The sequence below is a fragment of the Mastomys coucha genome, unplaced genomic scaffold (genome assembly GCF_008632895.1).
Source record: "Mastomys coucha isolate ucsf_1 unplaced genomic scaffold, UCSF_Mcou_1 pScaffold1, whole genome shotgun sequence".
NCBI classification, from domain to species: domain Eukaryota; kingdom Metazoa; phylum Chordata; class Mammalia; order Rodentia; family Muridae; genus Mastomys; species Mastomys coucha.
The window spans coordinates 40855229-40861848 of NW_022196891.1; the positions used below are offsets into that span (position 1 = coordinate 40855229).

Here is a 6620-nt window from a genome sequence, read left to right on the forward strand (position 1 = left end):
TATCTGATTAAAGTGAATGGTTATGTAGCAGAATATCATATTAACAAAAGATTGGAACTGGCTCACTGAAAACTCACTAAACACTTGTACTGAGTCAAGAATTGGCCTAATGCTTGATTCTTGAAAGTGGAGATTTACATTTCTTCTATATGGCCACTTAGATATTTTGTCAACCCAGGGCCAACATTTTTGCTATTCACTGGTTATAGTAATCGGAGCCACCTTCTCAAAACAGTGGTTCCATAAAGAAGAAAGATAGTGCTCAGAAACTCAGAAGGGCAGGATAGCATCTCTTAAGGAATAGAGAGTGTTGCAACCAGAGTCCTAGCAGGAGGTGTTAATGGTAAGCCACAGCACAGATGCCATCTGCAGTGATTTGAAACCATAGAAACAAGTCAGAGCTACTGCTTCTGTTTATAGTGAGCTGAGACCTCATGCATGCACACTGTGCACACCACCAAAAATGGCTGCGAGTTGTTCCTGGTTCAAAATAGGTTCAGGTACTTTTGTCCTGTCTCGGTGCATCTGTGTATGCTTAGTTATTTATCAGTTGTACAATCAACCTTCTAACTTCACAGTGTAGAGAAAGCAACTTTAGTTTTCTATATGGTAACAGCAATATGAACTGTTTGCACTGTTCACCTCCACCTGGAAAAGAAAGAATAATGTGAAGCTGATCTACACAATGGTGGTTAACATCTTAGCTCTAAAACAAAATCCTCCATGACCAAGCTCAGGAAATCACCCAGGCCTCTTTGTTTGACTGTAGATTATACACCCAATTCAGAGTGCTTAACAGCAAGATGAAAAATAGCCATCTTTGACACACTGGCTAGGATAAGTGGGTGTTAGGTAGAAATAAAAAACATGACAGAATCTTCTGGGCTTTTTAGGAACCTTTCCACTAAGGAACTGGAGCTCTTTTTTTTCTGCTGAGAATTAGTCTTGAAAACATGAAAGTTTGGAAAAATGATAGTGTAGAGAGAAACTTCTTTTTGACAGTATATTATAGATCCAAATAATATAATTCCTGAAATAAAATGAACTAAACAGGATGGGTTTTGAACATATAGAAAATTTGTTTTCATTGTTAGAATTGAATAGAAATACTTTAGTCTTAAACTTTGGACTTCTGCAAATGGCTTATATGTGGATATTAGGAATTAGATATAGTCAGATCCTTCCTCTTCATTCCTATAAGGATAGTCACACACTGGTAGCCTAAGGCTCAAGTCGGGTTCTCAGATTTTATTTATTTATGTTCCTTTACAGTTTCTGAAAAACTGTATTGAAACCAAATGTCCTTTATTCTGTAACTGGTTTTTCTTACTGAACTTTCTGGCTTCTTGACTTTGATGTTCTTACTGTTTTCAATCATGTTTTCTATCTCATTCCAACATCCATCTGATGCCATTTTTTTTCCTATCTAGGATCATTATTGTCCTCAATTTTACAGACTTCTACTGTTTTTCTAGATTATTTAAAATGGTTTTTCTTCCAGGCATGGTAGTGCATACCTGAGAATCCCAATAGTGGAGAAGCAGAGACAAAGAGATCTCTCTTACTTCTAAGATAGCCAGAGATACGTGATGAGACCCTGTCTCATAAAACAAAACAAAAGGTTCTGTTAAATTTATCATTATTACTTACACTTCCTTTCTCTCTCCCTTTCCCTTCTTCCCTCCTTTCTTTCCCTTCCTTCCTCCCCCCTCTCTCCCTTCCCCCTTCCATTCTTCCTTCTTTTTAATGGCTACCACACAAGGTATAGTTGTCTTCATCAGGGTTACTATTGCTGTAATGAAACACCATGACAAAAAGCAAGTTGGGGAAAAAAGGCTTTATTTGGCTTACACGTTCACATCACTGTTCATCATCAAAGGAAGTCAGGACAGGAACTTACACAGGGCAGAAATCTGGAAGCAGGAGCTGATGCAGAGGCCATGGAGGAGTGCTGCTTCCTGGCTTGCTTCCCATGATTTGCTCAGTCTGCTTTCTTATAGAACATAGGAGCACCAGCCCAGGGATGGCACCACCCACAATGGGCTGGGCCCTCCCATATCAATTTGTAATTAAGAAAATGCTTACAGGTTTGCCTATAGCCTGATCTTATGGAGGCATTTTATAAGTTGAATTCCCTTCTTTCAGATGACTTTAGCATGTGTCAAGTTGATATAAAACTTTCAAGTACAATAGTCGAAACAGAATTCTGATAAAACTCAAAGGTATTTAATTTTGAGTTACTCCCTACTGGTCTAGAATTGACAAGCTAGCTAGAATCTGAGCATATATTAATAAACAGTTTCCCCTCTGCATCTGTCAGGCCCCTATGAGACAGATGAAAAAATGAAGTCAGAGCCAGAAAAATTTCATGCTGAGCACCATGGTGGCATGCCTACCACCCCTGTACTTTGCAAATGGAGGCAACAGGATTCTAATTTCTGGGCTAACCTGACCTATAGAGAGAGGCTTTGTCTCATTCTTCTTTCTTGCAAGAAAAGGGAAGTTTAAGTCAAGAATAGTGACACATGTATATAACCTGAGAACTTTGAAGTTGGAGGCAGGAGGATCAGGAATTGAAGGTCATCTTCATCTATATAGTGGATTTGAGGCTAGCCTTGGCTACAGGACTCTGTCTCAAAAGTACAATAAAATATCCACATGCTTTGAATGTAAATGGAGAGCATTAAATAGAGCACCCACAACCAAGTGCTCTGACCTTAGACTTAGTGTTCTTCTCATCCAAGCACAATAAGACGTTGGACAAACAACGCTTATGGTGAAGCAACATTTCTAAGAGAGAAGCAATGATGGGCTGGAGAGGTTACTCAGTGGTTAAGAACTGTTTTTGCAGGGGACCCAAGTCTGAATCTCAATACCCACATCAGGTCTCTCACAGTCACCTGTAACTCTACCTCTAGGGAATCCGATTCTGCTGCAGGCATCAGGACTTGTGCCCATACCCACACTTGTACATATAATTAAAAATAATAGATCTTCGAGGTGGGAGGAGAGCATGTGCAGGAAGACAGCTCCATGCATAGGCACAGGAGCAGAATCCGCACGTGGCTCTGACATTCACCAGCTGAGGAACCTGGAGTGAATCACTGCATTTCCCTGCACTTCATTTCAAAGTAATTACACTAGAGATCCTGTACGTGCTCTCTGGTTGATTCTAGCATCCTCCGATTCTGTAACCAAGAACTGCTTATGCAGATCAGGTACAAATCATGCCTTATATAAGTTGCAAAGCTTCCCCAGGGACTACCAAAGAGCTATGACTGTGTGTGATCTTGGGTTCAATTTTAGACTCCTCACTCACTCCATGTGAGCACTTGAAACATGTCAGCAGGTAACAGGTGACTGACTTGAGCATCAACTTAAATTAGCTTTGTAATAAGAGCCATGAGCTTGTCAATTGCAGAATAATTTTACTCTAGAGCTACATAAGTCTTTTGTTGATAGGCTGATTTTGTGGCAATTCTCCTAGGACACATTTAAAACGGCATACAAATACCACGCTAAAGACTTTGTGAAGCCTATTTGTCATGCCCTTGAATGGCGGGCTTCCACAATTAGCTGTCCCAGTACTGATTTTCCTTTACTATTCTGGTGAACCGTGTGATAGTTGCTGCGTCGACAGATTTAGGTCTGCAAATTTAGCAGTATACAGGCTATTTCACCCCACCTAAGCATCGTGTCAGCAGTTTGGAAAAATTGCCACCAGGGAAGAGCATGTCCTTTGGTTGAAGTTTCAAGTTGAAAATTCAGCTTCACACAGGCAAATGATAAGTCAAACGACAATGTAACACAGCAGGACTCAAATCTCAGGACAAAAGAGTGGTTTAGGTCAGAAAGCAGGAGGTGGCATTTGCAAGGAAATTGGCGGTGATGCTTTGCGAATAAGTTTAAGCAACAACAACAGCCAAGTGGAGAATAGCAGCTGTTGAGGGACCATATAAAAAAGAAAGATGGGCTGATGGGAAATGGTAGGAGAAAGCTCACCGGAGCATGGGATATAGTGGCCTTTGTCTTTATTTTTAGAAGAAAGATGCTGGAACCTGAGTTCTCAGTGAAATGCTATGAGCCCTTCGGTGGGGATGGAAACCTCTGGCCAAGGCCTCTTCGTATGCTCTAGGAACTCAACTCACACAAGTTAAATAAGATCCAAAGGGCGGGCTGGGCCTTTGACTGGCAGTAGACTGTCTCCAAGCACTTGGGTGCTTGCTTGTTTCATCTACGAAACTCCTGCCAGAGAAAAGGTTCCTCCTAAGGAGCTCTGTGGTCCTACTGCTTTCCTCCCTGGGAAGTTTGGAGAAATCCCAGGGGAGTACCAGGGGGAGTCAGAATGGTGCTATTTAGGTCACTAGCTCAACTCTCATCAATCACCATGCCAAGGAGATGGTATGCCCTAATTGGCCAGCTTGATTCTTTGTTTATGACTGAAGTCAGAGCATTAATGACAATGATTGACCACCCATCAGGTCATCCAGCTCCAGGGGCATTGAGCTTTCTAAAGTAGGGAGGTTTGGACCTACATTTGAATCTTTTCGTGACAAGTTTAAAAGTGTCTTCATGTTTAACATTGAATTTAAAGTTAAGGAACTAAAAACAAAGATGGATTATCAACATTTTTTTTTAAATCAAAATATTCAAAATTGTTACTCTAAAATTAGAAAACAAGATAGACTGGGTAAAATTTGAATCAAGATAAAACCTGTACTTTGGATAAACTTGGATAAAACCTTGCATTGACTTTACATCTCCCCTGTAAACTTGTAATTAAACTACGCATTGTTAAGTGCAAAGTTATAAATGTAAAATGACTGATAATTAAAATCAAAACATAAGGGACATAATCCATTCTCAATTATTACTTCCTGTTTTCACGAGTAAATAGGACTGATACAACCCGTAAGACATGATTAGTTTCTCTGAAACTGACTCTGAGATGGATGAAATGCAGACCCATAAGAAAGGGAGGAAGGCAGAATGGATCAGAAGGAAAAACGGGTCTACTGTGTTATTGCAGCTGAGATCTCAGCCCATCTTTCATGAGCTTCATGGACAGCGTGGCCCTTAGAGTCATCCAAAACAGAGGCAGGCCGTTTGGGGTGGGGAGGAGGATGCAGGTAACTCCCGAGAAAGGATTCAGCTGCACTTCTTTGGTAGACAGGATTGCTGGAAATGAGAAGGGGGTTGAGGAAGATGAGAGTCTCAGAGGTGCAGCGATCCAGTGGCACACAGTGGCATTCGCTAGATGCACGGCTTCAAAGAGTTCTTAAGGCTCTGCATAGTTGTCAGATCTGTTTTCATTCTGGTTTGCAGGCAGGAACAGTCTCTTTGGCCAGGGAACCTTTAAAGTGTTTTGGTTGTCAGAACAAAGAGAACAGAGTGGTTGGACAGAGAAATATTAATCTTGGTGAGAGGAGGCAGCTATTCAAGACGATACGGACTGATTAAGATAATTCCTCGAGGAAGAATACAGAGCCTGACTGTCACTCCCAGGGTCAACCAGCAAAGAGTTATTGTGCAGGGTTTTGAAGAAAGATTTTAGTATCTCAGTTCAGGGACAGTCTGACAGAACTGTTTGGGACAGACAGATGACGTTGTACCCAGAGTTCATCCCTAGTCCAAATTACTTGGCAACAATAGACCCTTAGTGAGCAGATGGATGTCGTATGCTTTATTTAAAATAGCTGTTTGGTTTTTTTTTTGTTTGTTTGAGACAGGGTTTCTCTGTATACCCTTGGGTGTCCTGGAACTCACTCTCTAGACCATGCTAGACTCAAACTCAGAAACCTACCTGCCTCTGCCTCCCAAGTGCTGGGATTTAAGGCATGCGCTGCAGCCGGTCTCTCGTTTTCATCGTAGAGACTTCTATTGCAAAGATGGTCAACATACCTAAAACTTGAAGGACCTTTTGTAAGAAATGTGGCCAGCATCAGCCTCACAAAGTGCCCAGTATAAGAAGGGCAAGGTTCCCTGTATGCCCAAGGAAAGCGGTACTACGATCGAAAGCAGAGTGGCAACTGTGGGCAGACAAAGCCAATTTTTCCGAAGAAGGCCAAAAACCACAAAGAAGGTTGTGCTCAGGCTTGACTGTGTTGAGCCCAACTGCAGATCCAAAAGGATGCTGGCTATTAAGGATGCAAGCATTTTGAACTGGGAGGCAACAAGAAGGGGAAGGGCCAAGTGATCCAATTATAAAACTTGTGTTCTCTGAGAGGAAAATACTGAAGCAGTAGAAAAATGACCTGCTAGAGAATAAAGTTACAGTTAATGATAACATAAATAAATAAAATAGTTGTTATTATTCAAAATGCTGTATTCTGTTTCTCAATGAAGATCTTTTCCTGCTAGTGTGTTAGGGTCAAAGAAGAAGATTGTCAATAGCTGCTCTTAGCTTCTCTTTTCAGCAACTGGCCTCTATCTCACGATCTCCTGTTCTCTCTCTATCAGTCATTCCACTGTCAACCAAATATGCCCGTTGCTAGGTCCTAACTCTGGTGCCTTGGAAGCTAACAGCCCTGTTCCTATGACTATTCGAAACTGGAAAAGGTGGGATGCACCATTGACAACCTTGTCCTCTATATTTTCTGCACAAAAGGCTGAAGTTAGTA

At 41.3% G+C, this 6620-nt stretch overlaps 1 pseudogene; it reads left to right on the forward strand.

The window, feature by feature from the left end:
* The first annotated feature begins 5888 nt into the window (after positions 1–5888).
* LOC116096577 lies at positions 5889–6207 on the forward strand (annotated as a pseudogene).
* Positions 6208–6620: the final 413 nt, after the last annotated feature.